Source organism: Herpailurus yagouaroundi, unplaced genomic scaffold (assembly GCF_014898765.1).
Source record: "Herpailurus yagouaroundi ecotype Mexico unplaced genomic scaffold, PumYag 140, whole genome shotgun sequence".
Classification (NCBI taxonomy): Eukaryota; Metazoa; Chordata; class Mammalia; order Carnivora; family Felidae; genus Herpailurus; species Herpailurus yagouaroundi.
In genome coordinates, this window is record NW_024412395.1 from 30,107,152 (window position 1) to 30,132,476 (window position 25,325).

The window sequence follows — 25,325 nt, forward strand, 5'->3', positions numbered from 1 at the left end:
CATAGATAGCACTTTCATATCTAGACAATCATTGTGCATATATATGATATATATATCACCACATTGTAGAATGACAAGTGCTCATTTGTGATGTGAGTTATGAATACCTTTTCTAGAATATCATTTGTATATAGTGTTTTATGGTTTGTAATATAAAATGTTGGCAACACTCTAAATGCATCAATGGGAAGGAGTTCCAATTAGAATACTGTGCAGTCATTAGAAGAATATGACAACTCTTTAAACATGGCATGGAATGATCTTCAAGGTATAATGTTAAAAAAATAAAAGTGTACTACACTGTGTTAGTATGCTTCCATTTGTGTAAAATGTGTGTGCACATGTGTGTGACTTTATACACGTATAAATACACAGACACCACATATGCTTATATATACTACACATATACTACACATACACATATACACATTATCTCAAAAAGGGTGATAAAGTGACTATTAAGAGTAGTTCTATCTAGAAGGAAAACTGAATGGCTGGGGTGGTGTGGGAAATATCACAGATAAAAACTACTAACTTTCTTTTGGAACTTCTGAGTTTTATACTATACCCATGTGTTACCTATTAACAAAATAACTAAAAATGTAATTTACCTACAGAGTCCCTAAGTAGATTTCCTACAATGCAAACAGGGAAAGGGGAAAGCCATCAGGTGAGATTACTGGTCAACTTTAATTCAATTCAGAATTTTTTTTTATAAGAGAGGTGCTAGGGCCTCAAAAATATGAGCCTGTATATGAGGGGCGGAGGTTGAGTACTTGTGATGGGACCAAGGAAATGAATCTAGTCATGGGGCTGAGCACTTGGAGCACAACCCGGTGGTTCAGTGCCCATTTTTAACATGTGTATTGTACAATTTCAAGTATAGCTCAGTGCATCACTGATTCTATGTGGAAGTCAGGGGTCAGGCCGTGAAGAAAGAACATAAAATCTAATAGATTAGACATTGAACTGGGAGATCCTTGAAATCTGGAAGATGGTGGTTACAGCACTGTCCAGGAAAAACCACCCATTGATGACAGGACGCCAGCTGGTAGCAGGAACTAAATGGCCTGGGAAAGTAGAACAGGTATGAATGTGGAACAGTAGTAAGAGAGTCAGTTTTCCCAGAAAAATGAGGCTGGCATGAACAAGGTAGTATGGTAGAGTCCCAGAGTTGAGCAGAGTGACACTGAGACAGGGGATTAATCTAGCAGAGAACTGGAGCAAGGGCTTACTAAAGTGAGTGGGTAGTGCCTCATAGACACTCAGGTCCAGCAGGCATACCCTCTCATGGCAGCGAGACCACAGTGTAAGCTCCCTTCTGCTATGACTGTTGCACAGAGGAAGCACACTGTATGGGCTGGCTGAGCAATGAATAGCCAGACAAACGAGACAAACTGCAATGGACCTGGATCTAGAGGTGGGGTCTATCCATAATTCCAGAAAAGGGACTGTAGGAGACAAAAGTCCATGAAACGTGTCTGCATATAAGAACAGATAGGAAGTGAGCTGCCCCTTGCAATATGGGTAAGAATCAGATATAGGAAGACAAGCAGGATACTGTGCAGACACAACAAGTAGCATGTTCATCATTGCTAACCGCTCTGACAAAGATTCATTCTACACAGTAAAGGGCTTGTATTCCTATTTTTTGAAAATTTTCCTTTCTCTTTCCTGAATATCTTTTATATACTTTTGTTTTTCTACTTATTGGATACCATCAAGGGTCGAGCTCATCAGACAGTTATAAGAGTAAAACTATTATTTTTGCAGCAGGAAATGAAGTAATTGTTGCAGTTATGATACACTAGACATAGTTAGGGAAGGATATGCAACAAATAGATGCACTATATAAAGAAACATTTTTTTTTCCTCTGAGCTGCTTCTGTAAACAATTCTAAAGTTCATTTAAGGTTGTTTTTTCAGGGGCCCCCCAGGTGGCCCAGTAAGTTAAGGTCTGAATCTTGATTTTGGCTCAGGTCACGATCTCACAGGTCACAGGTTTGAGCCCTATATCGGCCTCTGCGCTGAGAGCACAGAGCCTGCTTAGGATTCTCCCTCTCTCTCTCTCTCTCTCTCTCTCTCTCTCTCTCTCTCTGTTCCTTCTCCAGTTGTGCACATATCCTCCCTCTCAAATAAACATAAAAAAATCTAAGATTGTTTTTTCACGTCATTTTTTCTAAATCTTGAACGGATATACATGAATATATGTCAGAAATACAAGACTTAAAGTCACTAATATTTAATGAATGGCCAAGAAATTAAGTGATTTTTTTTTCAGATAAAAGGGAAAATAACCTAGAAAGCAAATTAAAATTCCAACTTAATGTTCTGGAAGATAAATTATATTCAAAGCCATAGAGACAGCCAAACCCCCCTGACCACCTCAGCCTGAAGACTTTCTTGGAAGCTCTAATTCCACAGAGACAACTTTACAAAAATATGAATCAAATTCAATATTCAGCTTGAACACTTTGAAATAAAGAGATAGGAACCTTTTCATCCACATATCTTCCCTTTTTTTCACATGTAAACACCATTTCCTGGTTTCCAAACTGTTCCTGTGTCGAAAACATGTTTATGTTTACCTGGATTTCTGGAACATATCAATAGAGTAAAAGCAAAAGCAAGGTCTCAGAGGAACTGCATACTCAAAGCAGAGGTGCTAAAAATAACCTTAGTGTCTAATCTCAGCCTTTTCCCTTTCATTTACAGATATATCCAGAAAACCTGCTGCCTAAAAGGATGTAACAGTTCAAAACCTACCAATGCTCCAACAAAAAACTACATTTTGATCTGTGAGTGCCACCTTCTTTTTTTAAAAAATTTTATAGGCTTATTTTCCTCATGACAGTTTCATTGCATTTGTTGGGTTGTAAACCATGTAAAGCTCAGCAATAAAATGACTGCAATCTGTACAAGTAATAGCAAGCATGTCTCATAAACAAGATAAGTTGTGCCTTGCCAATATTGCTACACTTCATAAATATGAACTCAAGTCTGTTTTGTGTTTTCTAGATCAGTGGCATAGTTTTATTTTAATTAAACACAACATATAAAATATTCATTTATGAAACAAACATCATTGTTTTTAAAAGATTATATTAAATTAAATTATACTGCTCTTGCCATAAAGGCATGCACAAAAGAACCATTCTGAATTTTAAGTGGATTGATACAGTTCAAGTGTCCATCAATAAAAACTATATTAGGAACACAGTAATGCTACCATGAATAAATGAGCTATTTATATTTCCTGATAATGTAAGTGCTTACATGAACTCATTCCAATTTCTAAACACTAGGCATTTCAGCTGTGGTGGTAATTAAAAAACTATAATATCTACAGAGGAAAGGTAGATGCTGCCAGATCCATTTCATATAGAAGATTTTAGTGTTTCACTTTATCAATGACATTATTTGTTGTCACATTCTATTAGATCAGAACTGGATAACTTTGATAAACGAAATGAAGAGCCCTTGAAAGTGGAAGGATACAAGACCTTGCTGTGTAAAGGCAAGTGCACAGAACTAGAAACGAAGAGATCTGAGTTTTGTTCTTAGCTCTGATAATATCAGTAGCTATCAGTAGCCTTTTTGCAATCAAAGGGAACTACCCTCAATTAACCACTCACTTGCAGTTTCCATCATGGTTTCCCAAACAGAGGTGGATACAGGTTTTGCGGGGTCTCATTTATACAAATTGGGAGGACTTTTGAAAAAACAGAGTATAAAATTACAAATATAAAAATGGGTACAGAAATGAGTATTTACTTTGAATGAAAAAAAAAGAAATCAAAGTAGAGTCTTTTGCAATCTCTCTAGGTAAATTACCAGCAATGCCTATGCATATGTCTTTGGTTTGTAACCTTGCTTCCTAAATCACCCCTCCAACACCCATATTCTACAAATTTCTGTACTTCAAGGGCCAAGAAAAGTGGAGGCCCTAAAACTTCAGCTTCATTAACTTAACAGTAAATCTGCCACTGCTCCCAAATGACCAGAAATCCTTATCATACATTATGATTAGCCAGAAAGAGTTCACTCAAATTCTACCATTAAGATTCTACTATCTGTTCTATGAACCTTAACCTAACCCATTATTTTTCACTGTTCCCCTTTCTTAAAACTCATAGTTCTCACAATGTATAACACACGATGTATCATTTACAAACATTACAAGTAGTCTTGGAATGTCCACCATTGTTTCAAACAGGGTCTTCCCAGCATGAAGAAATAAACACATCAATTGCTTATTATGCCCCACTCTAACAAGGGTGGACTTCACAACCAAGTAGTTGTCTTTAAAACTAGTTGATGAATTTCCCAACTAAAAGAAAATCTCTTGTGTATTAATGATCTCTTGTGTATTAACTTAAATATCATCTTCCCAATTCAGACCTTTCAGGTACATTTCAACTTTTAATTTCTAGGAAGACCCAAAATGCAAAATGTTTTCCTAGATTCAAGTCATGGAAAACTGGAACTCTGAAAAGGAACCAATAATGTTTTGCCTTATTGTGCTATAACGGATTGCTTTTAGGTGCTAAAGAAATATTTCCTTTAAAATTCATCACTTTGAGAATAGCTGTTTCAAACATTCAGGCAGCCCTATTATAAATCCCATTTACACATAAAACAATTAATTTGCACTTCATGTGAAAATGTGAAACTCTGCCAAATCTTAAGGGTTCAACTTGGATTAACATACTTGTATGGAGAAATTGGCAGGACCTAGGGGGAAGAAAAAAAAGAGAAAGACAAGATCAACTTTCCCCTCAAACTATCACAAATCTAACCTCTCCACTATAAAGGATATTTTCAATGCTAAAAAAAGGTATCAATATGCTTGAAGAAAACTATGTGCTTACTTGTTTCCTTACTTATTTGATAGTTTTATGGGTAAGGCAAATTTGCTCTTAAAATTATTAATAAGTGTAGTTTCTGCCTTTAAATGATTGCCATAATTCATCTTCAGCTCAGGTGCCAACATTTGGTTCTCCTTGCTTTGGTATAACAGAGGAGGCCACCACGGCATAAACTGAAAGCTGACGGTGAAATAATGATACACCTAAACATTTCTGGATGTGACACAAATAGAAATGGGAATGTGAAAAAGCAGAAAAAGAGAACAATAAATGAGACAGAGCAGAGGAAAATCATGTCACAGGTCAGAAAAGGAATGCCCAGTAAAGAAATGTAGATAAGTCAGAAGTTTTTGGTGACTAGGACATCCAAAGCGGTCTTTCATATCATGGTTGTTTCTATTCAAATTTTAAAGTATTTTCTCCCTAGTGGCTAAGATGTTATTTCCTTCACCCCTACCATCTCTGTACTCCATTGCATATATTCACTAAACATTCAGTAAAATCTACTACATATATAAATATCTTGTATAAATGTTCTTTTCGGAAAGTTAAGGGAAGTGTCAACATTTCACATCTTAATTGGCATGGAGAAAAGAGCAGCTACTGGAAGTGAAAATCAAGAAAGAATGAAAGTTTAGCAGGGGAAGAAACTGGAAATAGATGTGGTTGGGAGATAACATGCAACTTAAAGTTTATAAACCTTGAGGAGGGCATTACATCTAAATCTCAAAGAGAGGCAGGTTCTGTTTTCCAAAGATGACTACACCAATATAGTCCATCTTGCATGCTCTTCTTACAAGATGACATAACATTTCTCTTTGAAGATGGACCAAAGTTAATGACTAACAAATAGAATGTGGCAGAAATAATACAATGTGACTCCCAAGACTAGGTCATGAAGGCAATGCATTTTCTGCCTGGCTTTCTTTCTTTCAGGACACTTATCACACTTATCACTGGAATCCTGCTATTATGGTAAGTGGAATCCTAGGCTACATGAAAAAGTGACAGACAGATGTTCCAGCCATCAGCTGCGGCTTAAGACTCAAATGACAGCTAGGATCAACAAACAGCCCTGTGTGTGAGCAGCCTTCAGATAACTCCAGTCCCAGACTTTGAGTCCAACTAAAACTCTGACATGGCAGAACAAAGAAATGAATTCTCCAATGTGCCCTGTGCATATTTCTGACCCACAGAATCTACAGATATAATAAATGGCTGGTTTTTACCACAAAGTTTTGACATCAGGTTTCATACAGTCACAATACCTCAATTTGGGTACCATTATATTTCATTCTCTCTGGTCAATCAAGCCTAGTGACTAATTCTTCTCCATCTCTAGAGACACCAGAAATAGAGTTGAATGTAATTACAAAATGGTGTGATGGTGGGCATTAAAAAGAGCTAACACTGTATCCTGAGATGTAATATGTTAATAATGTTAACAAAATAAGACCTGGAAGTAGTGCAAGCAGTGGAAGGTGGGTGGATAGGTGGGAATGAAGCTATAATTTTACATTCATTCAATTAATAAATATTCAGCTAAGGAACACTTGAGTGGCTCAGTCAGTTAAACCTCCGACTCTTGATTTTTGCTCAGGTAAGGATCTCATGGGTTCATGAGTTCAAGCACCTCATCAGGCTCTGTGCCTGCTTAGAATTCTCTCTCTCTCCCCTCTCTCTGCCCCTGCTTCCTCCCTCCCTCTCTCCCTCTCTCCCTCTATCTCAAAAATAAATATTTAAAAAATAAATTTTAAAAAGAAGAAATAGGGGCGCCTGGGTGGCGCAGTCGGTTAAGCGTCCGACTTCAGCCAGGTCACGATCTCGCGGTCCCTGAGTTCGAGCCCCGCATCGGGCTCTGGGCTGATGGCTCAGAGCCTGGAGCCTGTTTCCGATTCTGTGTCTCCCTCTCTCTCTGCCCCTCCCGCGTTCATGCTCTGTCTCTCTCTGTCCCCCCAAAAAATAAATAAACGTTGAAAAAAAAAATAAAAATAAAAAAATAAAAAGAAGAAATATTCAGCTATGCCAGAGAAGAAACAGATAGATTGAGTTGCCTTCATTTATTTGAATGCTCCATGAGAAATAATTTTCTAAGTGAAATAAAGAATTTGGAGGAACACATTGTTTAATTTGGTTAACTTAAACATGTTAAACCCTAGATATTTATATATTTATGTACATTTACTTACATTATTTGTATTACATATTTATATTACATATTACAGAAAGAGAGGGAAGAAAGGATGGGTAGAAGGAGAGAGAGAATTTATATAGGAGAAAAAGCTGGGGAATATATTTACAAAAAATATGAAGAGGTTAATAACCCTAATATATAAAGGACAACATAGAAATTTTCATAGAACTAAAAATCCTAGAGAAAATGACTAAAGGAGCAATAAATTATTCCAAATAGTAGCAACACACATACACACAAACTCACACACAAATTTATCCTCACTAATAAAGGCAAATCTAAATAATGAGGAAAACAAAAGTGTACTTAAGAGAGTACATACTGATGGAATAGGTCTCTACTATGGTAGGTCCCCCTAAAATGATAGGGGGAGTAATTATATTGAGTATCTTTTCATGTGTTTGTTGGCCATCTATGTCTTCTTTGGGAAAATGCCTATTCAGGTCTTCTGCCCATTTTTAAATCAGATTATTTGTTTTATACGTGTTGCATTGTATAAGTTCTTTATATATTTTGGACCTTAACCCTTATCAGATATATCATATGCAAATATCTTTTCCCATTCAATAAGATGCCTTTTCATTTTATTGATGGTTTCCTTTGCTGTGATAGAGCTTTTTATTTTGGTGTGGTCCCACTAGTTTGCTTTTGCTTTTGTTTCCCTTGCCTGGGGAAACATATCTAGAAAAATGTTTCTATAGCCCAATGTCAAAGAAATTACTGCCAATGTTTTCTTTTAGGAGTTTTATGGTTTCAGGTCTCACATGTAGGTCTTTAACCCATTTTGAGTTTACTTTTTATATAGGGTAACAAAGTAGTCCAGTTTCATTCTTTTGCAAGTAGCTGTCCAGTTTTCCTTTCAACATTTGTTGAAGAGACTGTATTCCCCATTGTATGTTCTTGTATATCAGAAGGTAAAATACTAAGTGATATAAGTCAGACTGAGAAAGACAAATATCATATAATTTCACTCATACGTGGAATTTAGGAAACAAACGACCAACAACAAAAAAAAGAGACAAAAAACAGACTTTTAAATACAGAGAACAAACAGGTTGTTGCTAGAGGGGAGTTGGGTGGAGAAATGGAAGAAACAGATAAAGGGGATTAAGAGGTACAAACCTAGAGTTACAAAATAAATAAATCATAGACATGAAAAGTATAGTGTAGGGAATAGAGTCAGTAAGATTGCAAAAACATTGTTTGGTGACAGATAATGACTACGTTTATCATGGTGAGCACTGAGCAATGTAGGGAATTGTCAAATCATTATGCTGTACAACTGAAATTAATAAAAGGATATATGCTAATTATACCTTAATAAAAAATAGTAATAAGGGGCACCTGGGTGGCTCAGTTAAGCATCCGACTTCAGCTCAGGTCATGATCTCACAGCTCATGGGTTCAAGCCCTGCATCAGGTTCTGTGCTGACATCTCAGACCCTGGAGCCTGCTTTGGATTCCGAGTCTCCCTCTCTCTCTGTCCCTCCCCCACTCATGCTCCATCTGCCTCTCAAAAATAAATAAAACATTAAAAAAATTTTTTAAATAGTAATAAAATAGTAAGTAAATAGGGAAGTCAAAACAGTCTGAGTAAAAAGGGCTCAAAATTTCTAAAAAGCAATTAATCTGAAAGATTCCTTAAACATGCCTGCAACTCTTGGCAAGTGATAATGTTTCTAAGAACCAACACGAAGAAGAATAAAGATATGTTCATCAAAACAACTGTAAATATAAGTGTACTAAGCAGAAAACTGGCAGAAGCTGGGGTCGTCCCCTGGTGTGGCTGGGGTCATCGTGATGCACTCCGCCACAGCATCAAAGGACTGTTCATGTGAGATGACTAGAGGCAAGAGCGGGATGACTGGATTTAGAAACATGACCTCTAAGGGGCGCCTGGGTGGCTCAGTCAGTTAAGCGGCCGACTTCGACTCAGGTCATGATCTCGCAGTCCGTGAGTTCGAGCCCGCATTGGGCTCTGTGCTGACAGCTCAGAGCCTGGAGCCTGTTTGAGATTCTGTGTCTCCCTCTCTCTGACCCTCCCCTGTTCATTCTCTGTCTCTCCCTGTCTCAAAAATAAATAAACGTTAAAAAAAATTTAAAAAAAAGAAAAAAGAAACATGACCTCTAAGAGAACACGTATCTCCAAACACAAAAATTAAACTATGAAGGAATAAAGTTCCCCCTACTGAGCCTTTCTCTCCTCTCATCCAGGCCCAAACTTTCTGGATTTTTTAATGATAATATGAATTTATAACAAAAAGCCTTCCAGTTTAACATCTAAATGGGAGAGGTTTTTTTTGTTGTTTTGTTTTGTTTTTTTCTAAATATCATCCAGGAGGCGAGTAGGAAGATCCAAAGAGATTGCACCCACCAAGATTTGCAGGAATATTTGGCTTGAATAAATCTCTTGCCTTTCAAAGACGAGTAAACAAAAACACCAACCACAGCAATAAGGGCCTCTAAAAAAAATCAACAAACCAGAGAGAATGGAAAAAGCATTTTTCTTATAAAATTAACTTTCATATTATAGAAGTATAAATTCTACTACCAGTGGAGAAACCGCCTGAAATAATTGGAGGGAATAGAACCCAGCCAGGAACTGAGTCTTTTACCAGTCAATCTGGAAAAGTTCATGATTCACAGAATACCCAATCACATACTTGGAAGGATCTTATCTCAATCGTGGGCATTAGCTCTAGAATAATTCTACTCTGGGGCCACCTAAATAATGTTAAAAATCAAGATTACAAAGGATAAAAATCTTTTTAAGTAACTTAATTGTATCTAAAAACAGAGCTCAAGAATATTTACACGAATACAAAAATATAAGACACTCAACAAAGTGAAATTCACAATGTCTACCACACAGACAAAAAAATTTGGCATGCAAACAAGCAGAGAAATATAATCCATATTAAAGAGAAAAATGAATCAAGAACAATCCAAAATTGACACAGATATTAGATTTAGCAAAGATAATGAAAAAATTATTATAACTACATTCAATTTGTTCAGAATGTAAAGACCTAGAATACACACAGACATGTACACACACATACATACCCCATAGATCAACTTCTAGAGATGAAAACTAAAATATGTGAGATCAAAAATATACTGGATGGGATTAACAACAGATTAGATTTTGCAGAAGTAAAGATTAGTGAACTTAAAGACAGAAATAAAATCTATCCAAAATGAAACATCAAAAGAAAAGAGATTTTTTTTTTTTTATTTATCCAAACATCAGTGAGCTACAGGACAACTTTAAATAGTTTAATAAATGTATAATCAGAGTCTTCAAAGACAAGGGACAAGAAGAAGGACAGAATAAATGTTTGTAGAAATAGTGCCCCAAACTTCCAAATTTGATAAAAATTGTAAGCCCACAGATCCAAGAAGCTCAAAAAATCCATGAATAACAAATATGAAGATAACCAATATCTCAGTACATCATCATAAAATTGCTCAAAAATAGTGACAAAAAGAACATCTTAAAAGCAGCTGGAATAAAAAGACATTACACGGGAGAACAATAAGGGAGGCAGCAGTTTTTTTTTTACCAGAAACAATGCAAACAAGAAGATATAGTGCAACATCTTTAAGTTCAGAAATAAAAAGAATCTGGGTGAATTCTATACCCTGAGAAAATATCTTTCCAAAAAAAGGTAAAACAAAAACTCTTCAGACACACAAGATACACAAGCTGAAAGAATTCATCACCAGCAGTCTTGCACTACAAGAGAAGATAAATTCTTTCAGGCACAAAGAAAGGGACACAAATGAAAACATGGATGTACACAAATTGATGAAAAACAACACAAATAGTACCTTCCTGGGTAAATATATCAGATTCTTATCATTGTTTAAATCTCTTTAAAGATAATTAACGGTCTTTCTTCCCAGAAACTTATAACCCCCATATGAATATAAGAAAAACATACAAAAAATCTCAACGGAGGGTCATTTTACAAAATAAATAACCATTGTGTCATTTTGAATTATATATATAAAAGGAATAACTGTTTTAAATGTGTTCTTTGAAAATATAAATTTAACTGCAATTAGAATAAAAATACTCATAAAGTCAGGCTCTGCGCTGACAGAATTCTCTCTCTCTCTCTCTCTCTCTCTCTCTCTCTCTCTCTCTCCCTGCCCCTCCCTGGCTCGCACTCTTGGTACTCAAAAATAAATACACTTTAAAAAAAAGAATAAAAATACTCATAGTTTTTGCAAAAACACAGAAAAAGAAAAATGAAAGAATGCATGGTCAGTATAGGGATGGAAAGTAAGGAATAAAAGAAAATAACAAGGAAATAGAAGAAGCATGACATCGTAAGGCAAGAAAACACAAAATACGCATGCCTCTACTGACAGAGTGAGCCAGGCACCCCTCAGATTATTTTAAAAAGCAGATATTTAGGAGCGCCTGGGTGGTTCAGTCGGTTGAACATCCAACTTCGGCTCAGGTCATGTTCTCAGGGTTCCTGAGTTCGAGCCCTGTGTCAGGCTCTCTGCTGACAGCTAGGAGAGTCTGTAGCCTGCTTCAGATTCTGTGTCTCCCTCTCGCTCTGTCTCTCTCTCTCTCAAAAATAAATAAAGATTTAAAAAAATTTAAAAACCAGAAATCTAATTCACATGCAATGAAAAAAAATTAAGCTTTACCAGGTAAAATTATAATCAATTAGAAAATGAAAACAAATATATAAATATGGTTGTTTTATTCATAAAGTTTATAACCAACATCAAGGAAAACCATTACCCAAGTGTTATACATCAGGTATCACAGAACAGACTGTGAAATCATATTAAATAATAATGATAAAAGGAAAAAGTAGAATGAGAAGAAAAACAAAAAGAATAGTAAAGAAGAGACAGGAAATAAAAAGGAAAAGAGAAGGAAAGTGAAGGAAAAAAAGGGGAAGGATGAGGATAGGAAGAAAATGAAGGGCAGAGATGTAAACCAGTTAAAAAATACAATAATAATGAAAGTCTAATGTAGCTCAACCTTCACTTCACCCAACAATCAGAAACAGATAAATACTAATAGGAAAGAGGGAAAAAGGAATAATTAATATAATTAATAAAGTTGAATAATTAGGTAAGACTTTACCCAAAATGAATATATATTTTTGCTAGCATCAAAGAATAACTGCAATTATTTTTCTAAGTATAAAGTATAAAGAAGATATCAATGTCTTCTAAGAAAATGGAATGATTCAGGGGTGCCTGGGTGGCTCAGTCGGTTAAGCGGCTGACTTCGGCTCAGGTCATGATCTCACGGTCAGTGAGTTCGAGCCCCGCGTCGGGCTCTGTGCTGACCGCTCAGAGCCTGGAGCCCGTTTCAGATTCTGTGTCTCCCTCTCTCTCTGACCCTCCCCCATTCATGCTCTGTCTCTCTCTGTCTCAAAAATAAATAAACGTTAAAAAAAATTAAAGAAATTAAAAAAAAAGAAAATGGAATGATTCAGTTTGTGTTCTCTTAATATAATAAACCTAAGAATTAATAATTGTGTTAATATCTTAATATATGTTATATATTATTGTTTCATTCACTAAATAAATATGTTCACAGAGTCTTTTGTGAGCAGCCACTCCAAGGTGTCTACTGGAGCAGTTTTTATCACTTTACAACACACCCAACAGTCTAACAGGGGGAAAGACAATACCCTAACAAATCAATATGCTTTTTTTTAACTTTATCTTTGGCTTTTCTGAATACAAGGCCCTTGCCCTGGCTGTATCTAAAAAAATCAACCTTCAGGCTCTACCGGCTGTCTTGGGTGTCTTTTTGATGTCTCTACTTTTTCATTCCTGCTGCAAGCTCCCCAACCCCTCAGCTTACATAAATTAGTTCGCAGAGTTCACCTGAAATAATAGAAGTTATTTCTTTCTATCATTAAGATCTGATGAGTCAGGAAGCAGGAAGGCATGATGCTGAAGGAGAAAAATAAAAGTTACACTCTCCACAGTCCCAGAAAAGGAAACCAAGAGTTTGCAAAGAAGCTCCAAATGACTGAGCTCTTGTGTTAATAATCCTCTTTCCAGGCTTTAGTCTGGAGGAAAGGAGATGAGTTAGATAAGGCGGGTCCACACCAGGAGCAGTGGAGACCCTTACTCCATCCTTGTCTCCCTTTTGAACCCAGGAGCAGGCCATCTGCAGGCTACCCTGCAACCACCTGAGCACACGTACATCATGGTGTGCTGGGTAGCCCAGAGTGGTCAAGAAGATGCTCCTGAGGTTTAGCTCTTCTTAGCGGCCCTCAGCTCCTACATAGTATAGAGAGAACTCCAATTCTGGCTTAAGGATCTCACCAAAGAGTCTGCTATGAAGTGAGCCAAGACTATCAAATGACCACCCATGCCAGAACCCACAGAGGAACACACAGGCCCACAGAACAGTCAGCATTATCCTGCTCTGTAGTGAGTCAATTCAGCCAAGTAGTGATCCTGAGCATTACCTGAACCTAAATGATAGTACATGAGCTACAAACAGCCTCCAGTAGGACTTGCTTCAGTTAGGACCTGCCCCTCAAATTCATGCCTACAAAAATTCATATGAAAAAAACAGTTCTTTTTAATTTCACAGACTCCTAGGAACAAAAGTTCTTATATAAAAAATCCCTTTCCTCTTGATCTACACAGTTGTTCTCTGTAGGCAAAGACTGCACTGGAAAGGGGTTATTTGCTTGTTTGAAAACACTGAAAAGTTCCTGACTGGTCTGTGAAAAATGAAAGCGAGAGTAAAAGTGAGAGGGAACTCGTGTTAACACTTCTTAGTGTTTTCAATGGTGACAAATGTGTTTATAGATATAAAAACTGTGCTTAGTAATATATGGAATTGTCAAATCACTACAGTGCACACCTGAAACTAATATAACACTGTATTCAACTACACCAGGATTTTAAAAAATTGTGGTGAATACTTGGAGGCTGGTTTTGTCAACTGGAATCAGGGAATAAATCTATTCTGAGAATCAGGCAGGTAGAACCATAGCTGGTATTCTATCTGTTGGTTACAAAGTACTCAGTCAAGACTCTCCAACATGTAACATATTTATACGACCACGTAAATATCCAGTGTACTGAACACGTTGGCTTGCCACAGGAAGGACTAACAAGAAATATATTTGCCTGAGTATCGGTGTATTAGCATGGAGCTAGGCCATAAACATAAACTGTGAGCATTCACAATTGATATTAAGATGACTTATAGTCTACTTACCAATAAAATTTTTTACTATTATTACTTATTTCCACAATCACAATGGAGCTAGATTAAAGAACAACAGACAATGCACTGTGACTAAAGACCAGAGAGAGGCTAATTCCACAATTAGATAATATCAAATGATAAAATATGTTGGATTAAAATTGTTTTTCCTTGACTAAATTAATGAATCTCCATCAGTGAATGAAAAGAGCTTTTCCATTTCTAAAGTGTGCGATCATGCTTGGATGGTTAAAATAAGAAACCTATAATGTCATTTGGGATTTTCTAGTATCAATTTAAATCACGCTGATTACAAGGTTTATCAGTGCCCAGCACACACTAGGTATTCTAACAAATAAAATTAATACCTTGTAATTGGATAGTTTCTAGAAAATTACAAAGCATTTTCAGAGATATACCTCATCTCCCTAGATCTTCCTAACAACCTTCTGGCATTATAAAACAGAAATACGCCCTTTGCACTGCAACTGTGTGAAGGCTTAAGTCCAAAAGTCAATCTACAAAAGAATACCATTTGTGAAAGAAATATAAATAGGATCCACAAATTGGCAATTGTTCTAGGCAGTTGATGACTATGACATATAAATAAATATACACATGACTCTCCAAAAGTTAGTGGTTAAATTGAAATAGCTGATCATATGAATAAATAAACCATATTGGACTTCCATACCAAAGCTTTAATAAATCCAACAGAGGGTTTCTCTCTCATAATAAAGCTTGTTGATATTCCATACACTCAATCATTTCATGCTTGCAGAGTATGTGACCAAATTACATGCAAGAATGAATGGGCCAGATCATACTCACTATAATTATAATTTAACACACTTGAAAGACTATAGTTGAAGACTCATCCAGAATAAGGTAGTTGCAAAACAACAGTCTATTTTAGCACAGAAAATGTATATAGGATAATCTAAAAAATAAATGTCTAATAAAATCTGGAAACACGATTTAAAAATAACTATCCTTTTGGTTCCTAGATATTCACTTTATTAGTGCCTTGTTTAGCCTCAATGCATGGTTGAAATGATACCCAGAGTGTAAGTTTTCCTGACTCCAAGTCCTTCGACTTTCCCACAGACCCATTCCTACTTCTCCAAGGATATATTAAAATCTATCATGGATACAGTGTCATCTTCAACTCTGTCTTTATTCAGAGAACCAAGGTTTGATAATGCATCCTTGTTTGATTCCTATAACCTTCTGACAATGCTGACTATTCTGTTGAATTTTTTTTTTGGGGGGGGGGGCAGCAGCAAACCTTTTAAAATGGCGTTTAGAAGCCAAAGATGACATCATGGTCATGAAAGTTTACCTGGTAGAATTCATTTCTTCAAATTATGAAATGATGAAATGATGATTCTTGGATGTGAAATATTTATCATTTCATCTCTGCATAGTATTCTATGATTTTGAAGCATTTTAAGCTATATTATAATATATATTTTTGAATCATATTATCTAAATTAATATTTACCAAAAATATGACTTCATTTGTGAAAAAAATATATATAAAAGTTTAAAGATATTGGGATCATTTCACTCAGTGTAGAAAATACTAGTAAATATCAACTTCCTGTCTTCTCTTCATAAAACATTTCTAGAAAGAAACCTGTCTTCTCTTCATAAAACATTTCTAGAAAGAAAAGAGAGGCTGCCTACACCCTCACCGGAAAAATGAAAAGAATACTAGCAATGTAGTGAAGAGTGAAACAGAATAATAGACATAGCTTATTTAAAAACTACATGAGGGTAAATGTTGTCAGATTTCTTTAAAAATGACTATTCAGGAGTGCCTGGGTGGCTCAGTTGGTTCAGTGTCCAATTCCTGGTTTTGGCTCAGGTCATGACCTCATGTTTCATGAGTTCAAGACTTACACTGGGTTCATTGCTGACATCATGGAGCCTGCTTGGGATTCTCTCTCCTTCTCTCTCTGTCCCTCCCTGGCTTGCTTGCTCTCTCTCTCTCTCTCTCTCAAAATAAATAAGTAAACTTTTTAAAAAATGGCTTTTCCAACAGCATTTACAAAGTATTTATTCTTGGGGCACCAGGGTGGCTCAGTCGGTTAAGCCTCCGACTTTGGCTCAGGTCGTGATCTCACAGTTTGTGAGTTTGAGCCCCGTGTCAGGCTGTGTGCTGACAGCTCAGAGCCTGGAGCCTGCTTTGGATTCTGTATCTCCCTTTTCCTCTGCTCCTTCCCCACTTGTGCTCTGTCTCACTGTCTCTCAAAAATAAATAAATGTAAAAAAAAAATTTTTTTTTAAACAAAGTATTTATTCTTATGCCAGAGACTATGATAGTTACTGTGGTAGACTCAGATATGGCTTTCCCCTCAAATACTTCATAATCTAAGCCAGAAAACGGTATGTTAACAAATGTGATCATTCCATTTGATAGGAACCTTAATGGAAGCATGCAACATATATACACAGTGCTATGGAATACACAAGAGGTGTCTGTTAACTCTGCTTCAGTAAAAAGGACAATCTTCACTGAGGATCTAACTTTGATTCTTGAAGAAAGAACGAAGATTCACCAGGAAGAATAAAACCGGAGTATTTGGGTATAATTATAAATGTTTGAGATTCAAGAGAAAAAGTGAGGCATAAAGCCATATACTCAGCAACCACAGGGCTTCGTACAATGTTGCTGTTGCCATTGTTGTTTTCCCACCGAAATCTAGGAGGAAAGAGAAACTAACTCAGATGCCATTTTTAGCTTGAACATCCCTCAAATAACCTGTTTAGGTGAAAAGGATTTGTGCTTTGGTTTTATTTTTAAATAATAATACATAAGAACTGCAAAAAGCTACCTCTGATTAATCTATAGTCAGTTCTTTTACAGTGACTGACTTCTTGCTTTTAAAAATTAATAATGTTCCAATAGCACACACAGAGTTTAAGTCACAAAAAATAAATCTGTTGGAGTTTCTCTAGTGAAAAGGCCAGTTTCTAAAGATAGGCTAAAAAATAAACTTATCAGCTTCAGAAATCTTAAATACCATATCCCTTTTTGATGTGTTCAATCATTACAAAGTATCTGTTGACAAGAGCTTATGGCAGTGAATATTATCACACTGAGAAAGCTGGAGGTTCTACTTTTTTAATTTAAAGTAATTTTGCTGTTAGGTTCTTTTATCACTTTTTTATTCAATAGCTATCTACTGAGCTACTATATTAGGAAATGGTTTTGTACTTTTATCACTTTGGTGATTTGGCAAAGTTTATATTGTTTGGCTAATAGGAGGCTTAAGGATAACCAACTATATAAATGTCTACATGACTCTCTATGATCCAGAGACCAATGGATTAACTAGGCAATCTTTATGAAGACACACTAACCAGTCATCCATCATGTTAACAAACATGCAATAGGAATTAATGAGATTATTGAAGGTATCTATTTATTATAGACTTAGTCCATGTAATAAATTGTAAATCAGATGATTGGCAGAGGTGATGAAGTGTCCACAGCTGAGGATATTAAGAGACTAGGTCTTTTAAAGTCAAAGAACAAATCAAACTATAAGTCAACAATTGGGTGTCTGGGTGGCTCAGTAGGTTGAGCATCCGACTCTTGATTTTGGCTCAGGTCATGATCTCATGGTTCATGAGATGGAGCTCTGCATCAGGCTCTGAGATGACAGCATGGGGCCTGCTTAGGATTCTCTTTCTCCCTCTCTCTCTGCCCCTCCCCTACTTGTGCTCTCTCTCCCCCTCAAAATAAATGAATAAACATTAAAAAAAACCTGTAAGTCAATAATAAAATATCACATGCCAAAAACTTTACAGGTAGCAAAAGCTTTATGTTCTTCTATAAGTAAAAGACTTTCTTCCTTCTCTGATGACTTCTAAGATTTTGTCTTTATCACTGGATTTGAGTACTTCATGATTATGTATCTTCGTGTGGTTGTCTTCATGCTTCTTGCCCTTGGAGTTTGTTGAGCTTTTGGATCTGCAAGATTATAGTTTTCCTCAAATTAAAAAAAAAAAATGCCGATTATGTATGCAAATGTTTTATCTACCTCCCTCTCTCCTACAGAGAATGACCACATGCACGTTAAGCTACCTGAAGTTATCTGTAGATCACTGATGCTCTGTTGATGTATTTGTTGTGGTTGCTACAGTTGTATTCTTTTTTTTTTTTAATCTGTGTGCTCCCTTATAAATCCTTTCTATTGCATGACTTCAAGTTCACTAACCTTTTCTTCCAAAATGTCTAATCAAATGTTAATCCCACCCAGTAAGTTTTTTGCCTTACACATTGAATTTTCCATGTCTAGATATTTGATTTGTATCTTTTTGAAACTTACGGTATCTTCAGCTAAAATTTGGTAACATATGGAGTAAGTTATAACAATGTTAGTGTTCTTTTCTGCTAATTCTAACATCTGTGTCAGTTCTGGGTTCCTTTTGATATGTTTATTACCCTCATTAAGAAGTCTTACATTTGTGTACTTGTACCCATCTTTCTAGGTGCTGGATATTTTATATTCCTAAAAATATTCTTGAACTTAGTTCTGAAACTTAAAATGTTACTTAAAATCACGTTGATCCTCTTGGACCTTGCTTTTAAGGTTTGTTAGGCATAACCAGGGAAGGGTTCATTCTAGGACTAATTATTTCTACTACTGAGGCAAGAGTGGTCTACATACTCTAGGCAATCCCCATTAGTAATAAGGCTTTCCAGTCTAGCTGGTGGTAATGGTTCTTGATGGTCTGTGCAAGCATCAGGCATTATTGCCTTTAATCCTTTTTTATGGTTCTTTCCCTGGCCTTGGAGAGTTACTTCACACTCATGCACTGATCAGTGCTGTGCTGTGCTAAATAATCAAGAGAGACTCTTTGCTGGTCTTTGGGATCTCTTTCTGAGCATTTTCCCTTAAAGTAATTTGTCCTGTGAATTCTCACTGCCCTGGTCTCCCAGACTTTCAGCTGTATCTCCTCAACTCAGAGAGTCTGAACTCACATATTTGACATCAAATATTTTATTACAGAAGAACATAAAGCTTTTGCAACCTATACTGTTTTGACACATTGTCTTTAATTGCTGACTTTTAGTTTGATTTGCTCCTTGACTTTAGAAGGCCTGCTGTGGTCTTTTAATAGCCTCAGCCATGGACCCTTTACCACCTCTGCCAATCATCTATCTCACATTTTACTGCATGGGCCAAGTCTGCTTGGAGAGTAATTCAAGGAAGTAAGCTGGGACAATCATAAGATTCATCTTATCTTTTGACAACTATCAGAGAACACTTCCCTTCACTGCCTAATGCCTGATATCTAGAAAGTTATAATATATAATATAATATATATATTATAAATATATATAAATATATAATATAATATATAATATTATATAATTATATATTATATTATATTATATAATATAATGTTACTGCATTATATATTTTTTAAGTTTATTTATTTGTTTTAAGAGAGAGACAGTACACATGCATGAGAGCAGGGAAGGGGCGGAGAGAGAGAGAGGAGAGAGCAAATCCCAATGCGAGGCTCAATCCCATGAACCATGAGATCATAAGCTGAGCCAAAACCAAGAGCTGGATGCTTAACTGACTGAGACACCCAGGCACCCCTGTTGTTGAATTTTTAAGAGGTGAAGTAAATAAATATATATATTTATTCTATATATATATTCTTGAAGTGATAAAATTCATACATGAAGTCAAAAGTCAACTTCACATTTAATGGACAAACATGGAAAACATTTCCATTAAAGTGAAGGATATCTACCATAAACTTGATTGACATTTATCTTGGAGCTCTCATTAATGCAATGAAGATCTAAAAAGAATAAAATGAATAATATTATTTGTAGTTGGAATGAAATTTTCTTCTTAGGAAAAACTAAGGAGTCACTTAGAAAAGGAAAGTATGTCAATTACAAATACTATCTTTAAAAAAGAAAGTTTGATGGGGCCCCTGGGTGTCTCAGTCAATTAAGCGTCTGACTCTTGATTTCAGCTCAGGTCATGATCTCACAGTTGTGAGACGGAGCCCCATGTTAGGCTCTGTGCTGGGTATGGAGCCTGCCTAAGATTTTCTCTCTCCCTATGCTCCTCCCCACCTCTAAAAAAAAAATCCATTCTGATCCTGATAATAAGATCAATAGACGTTTACTAAAGCAAACTTGGGATATGAAGAAATGTCTAAAGTAACGGTCATCCATAATTTCTCATGGAATAACCCGTTAGACACAATTGACATTTATAAGTCTAATATTTGAATTTCAATGGTCCTAATTTTCTGCATGCAAAAAATCTTTACCTCAAAATGTTTCCTAGCAGTTGTTTGGATTGTGCCACATGTGCTTAAGCCTAGTCTGTTTATATTTTTCTACTCTGCTTTCTTTTGCTATGGCATCCTCTGTCAACTCTCCTATCAGAGGCTTTCTTGAGCTTTCAATTTGCCAGACCTGCCCAGGGATCTGTTATAGAGTTGGAAAAATTGTCAATTGTTCATCTCTGCTAAGACATCATTTTGTGGCCCCAAAATAGTGCGATATGTCCCTCAAGACTCAGAGTATACTTAATCCAATAAAGTTAATGTTTACTATCCCTCTTTTTTGGAAATAGAGTCCCTTGGGAAAAGAGAGGCCATAATCTGTGGTGATCCCTGTTTATCACCTTCTACCTCCTTTCTCTCCTCCAAAGTCTCAGGCACTATAACATCCTCATCTTCCTTCATATATAACGAAATCTCCCATGTATATCAACTCTGGAAAATTAACTTTAAGGGTGAATATAACCAAACCATGTCTCCATAATTGTAGATCAATGAAAAAGAAAGAGAGAGAATTAGGGAAATGTGAGGGAAAACAAGAATGACAGACAAGACACTAGAGAGGATTGCAGAAAGATGGAAAATGAAAGAAAGATAAGGAATGACAGAAAGGGAGAAAGGGTAGGAGGAATGGAAGGAGGAAGGGAGGGGAAGTGGATGAAGGAGGGAGGGGAGGATAAAACAGAGAGAAAATGAAGGAAGATGAGACTGTTGAGATTGAGACAGATTGAGACTGTTGTTTATGAAAAAGAAGACATACAGAACTAATGACAGAAACATAAATTTCCATATGTCTTGAAAATTTTTCAAAAGCTAAAGTTTTCTTTAGGATTGACCATGTGACAATTCTTCCTTGTTTTGTGGGGAAAAAAATGATGTTACTAAATTGTGATGAATGTTCTTATAACAGTTGAAAGCAAGACTTTCAACATTCCTTTACCAGTATATACATACTGCAACAAAAGACAAGGATATAATTGGTTAGCAAAATCTTATGAAAATATTATCTGTATCCAGAAAGTATGCTTGTTTTCTGTTAAATGTTTCATTAGAAAATAGAAGGAAAAAGTCTCTCCTACCCAAATGTCTTCAATAAGAGTCAGAATGCTTTATTTTCCACACTTTATCTTGGAAAATTCAGAGTACCGGAATCTTTGAAAGATCCATTAACAAAGAACTGAAAAGCATTGTAGGCAATATCCAAATTATGTTCAATAGTATAGTATACAGTAAGATAACAATAGAAAACCCTATTGACTGATATTAGTCTTTTAGAAACTTTAATTATATTGCATTTAAAATAATCAATAGGGAATGACTAGGAAGGAGAACAGACAGTCTATATTTTAGCAAGGTTCTAAAACCACGTGCTGGCTGGCTAGATAGATGGCTGAATGGATGGATGAGTAGATTTTTCTATTTTCCATTTTGTGCTATTACATGAACAAGACTGCTGATGGAATATATGTGGGCTGGAGGGAGGTAGAAGGGAAGGGAATAATCAAGGACAATTCTGAATTTTTGATATGAGAAAACTGGTAGATACTAACAGAATATACTAGCTTTGAGAAACGAAGTGCAATCAGATTGGAGGAATAAGAAAATCAAGGTTTCAATTATAACACGGTTAAGTTTTAAATTTCTTTCAAATACCTAGGTAAAGCTATTAAGTAGGCTACTGAATATGTTTTAAGCAAAGGTCAAGTCTGTGAACAAATATTTGCCAGCCACTGACCTATAAGTAGCATGTAACATCATTGATGGACGTGGTCACTTAGGTAGAAAATACAGATGGAGAACGAAGATCCCAGGAGCACTCCAATATTTACAAGAGAAAGAACCAGGAAAGTGTGGTGTCTCAAGTCCAAGAAGGCATTTCAAAAGGGGGAGTGTGGTCAGCCGTATGCAAGATTACTACAGAAAAGTCAAGCAAGATGTATTCAGAAAATGAGACTCCTGAATTTTGCTCTATGAATTTTACTGGTTATCTTGATATTAACAGAACTCAACAGAAGCATACTCCTGGTACACTGTTAAAAAATATTTTTAGGGATGCCTGGGTGGCTCAGTTGGTTAAGTATCCAACTCTTGGTTTCAGCTTAGGTCATGATCTCACAGGTTTGTGAGTTCAAGGTCTGCATGGGGCTCTGCAGCCTCCTTGGAATTCTCTCTCTCTCCCTCTCTCCCTGCCCCCTCACACCCCCCACTCATGTGCATACTCTCTCAAAAAAAAAAAACTTAAAAAATATTTTTTTTATTTAAAATTTTTTTAATGTTTACTTTTGAGATAGAGAGAGACAAATCATGTGCAGGGGAGAGGCAGAGAGAGAGGAACACACAGAATCTGCAACAGGCTCCAGGCTCTGAGCCATCAGTACAGAGCCCAACGTGGTGCTTGAACTCACAAACTGTGAGATCATGACCTGAGCCAAAGTCAGACACTTAACTGACTGAGCCACCCAGGCACTCCACAAAAATATTTTTAATGGTCACTCAGTATGCCATCATGTTCAGTCTATGTTGTATCATAACATCTAGTAAATACTTTATAAAATATGTTTTGTTGGCATCCATTTTTGCACTATAACAAAGACCATAATTCTGAATCTCCTCATGCAACTAGAGTTATATCTTTGATGATTTCCCTAAATAAATTCATAGTTGAGGTATTTTATTTCAAAGATAATGAATGCTGTATAGGCTTTGAATACATCTTTCCAATTTCTCCTTTTGCCATGAAGGTTAATTTAGAACATATTATCATTCCTGATCTGGCGATAAGATGTAAATGAAATAAAAATTATTTAAGTTAAGCTATAGCTTTCCCATATAAACAACCCAAACCATTTCCTTATACTTATTCTTTATACATTATTCTTTTTATTTTATTTTATTCTTTTACATTTATTTATTTTTGAGAAACAGAGTGAGACAAAATGTGAGCAGGGAAGGGGCAGAGAGAGGAGACACAGAATCTGAAGCAGGCTCCAGGCTCTGAGCAAGCGGTCAGCACAGAGCCTGATGCAGGGCTCAAACCCATGAACTGTGAGATCATGACCTGAGTTGAGTCGGATGCTCAACCGACTGAGCCACCCAGGTGCCCCACTACATTATTCTTTCATATACTCAACAAAGCCAGACATTTTCAGTTTACATGTGGGAAAGATACTGGAAGAAAAATGATCATTTAATCTCATAGTTTCTATTACTTTGAGTCCATATTCTATGCATCTGTTACTGAATGAAGGTGAGCTCTGAGTAAAACCTAGACATTTTGAATTGAGTTACTAGGTAAACCTACAATTAAAATGACTCAAACAACATCCTAACTAGAAAAGCATATAATATAATCAGTGTAAAAAAAAAATCTTTAGGGTTTATTTTTACCTCACAGACCAATAACAATCAAAGTTAAATTAAAATATCCTCAGTGCTTAGCACATTACCTGGCACTTAATGGGTGCTCACTAAATATTTGTTGACTGAATTAAAAGCCAGCTCAGGAGAAAATAAAATAGATCAACATTACATTCCCTCCTGTGGATAAAGAGGCTGTTTTGCAAGGCAGTCCAGGAATCAATAGTAAAATAATTACTTTAGGATTCTGATGATTTGGGAAATAAAATTGCAAAGTCTAAATTAGGTTTTGTGTTGGTTTCTTCTCTACAGTGTTGTACCTTCCTTTCTAAAATGAACCTACAAAAGCATTTTTTTCCTCTAAAGCAGTCAAGTATTCCTTAAACACCAAATTAAACACTATTATTTATCTTTAATGCATGATAATAGAATAAATGTACATTCCCAGTAATACCCGCAATTTCATCTTTCCCATTACAAATGTTCTCCCAACATGAGCATGTTTTAGGCTGGTCAAAATCAACACCTCTATTAAACAGTATTTTCCTCCAGTCAATATTTTTCTCATTCAAACATTTACTTTCAGCAATCCTTAAACTCCAGAGATCTAAATATAGGCAACCTCAACTTGAAAAAATTCACAGCTAAAACTAACATATACTCTATGCCAATCTGTGCACCAGCTGTGGATTAAAATGTGCTGAAAAGCAGAACATTTTGTCTCTCTTCAATGATCAAATAGTCTCTTGCAGCATATACAACTCTCCATTTAACAGGAGGAGGATGGTGTGGCAGGAGAGGGAGAAGAATCTGGGTGATTTTGTTTTGAGGTATCTGGAGGTGCTGAAATCCACTTAATTTATGGTTGTCGTGTGGTTCTTTAAACAAAAAACCTGTGTGAGTATTAAATAGGGACAGGGAGAGTAGCGGTAACTGAGTTAGATTCTTGGAAAGAGAATATCTTCCTGACTTTTTCAAATTACTTTGAGATTTGCTTCCTGTTTATTTTCTGGCAAACATTTAAAAATAGTTGTCTAAATGAGGTCGCATTTGCAGAGACTGTAGAAATTCCTTTAACTGTAGAGTTCCAAGGAAAAAAAAAAATGACAGATTTATTACAGGGGCAAGCATTAGCCAAAGAGTTCAGTTAATTATTTTAAGTCTCTTAAAAAACGTGAATGCATTTTTGTATTAATATAGTATTTACCAATATGAATTTTCCTAACACTTGAAGAATAAAATTGCCCAACCATTCCCTAGAATCCTATAGATCACTAATTCTTTGCTTATTCTTTCATTTTAAATGGCTCAAGAACTGTACTGGGATTATGTGGCATAGGATGTCTTAGTTAAAGAGATT

The 25,325-nt window shown here is 35.9% G+C and overlaps 1 long non-coding RNA gene across 2 annotated transcripts in view; it reads right to left on the reverse strand.

The window, feature by feature from the left end:
* The window catches only part of LOC121030532 (uncharacterized), a 170,596-nt gene that overhangs the window by 93,669 nt on the left and 51,602 nt on the right, over nucleotides 1–25,325 (reverse strand). The gene's annotated exons all lie outside the window — the stretch shown is intronic.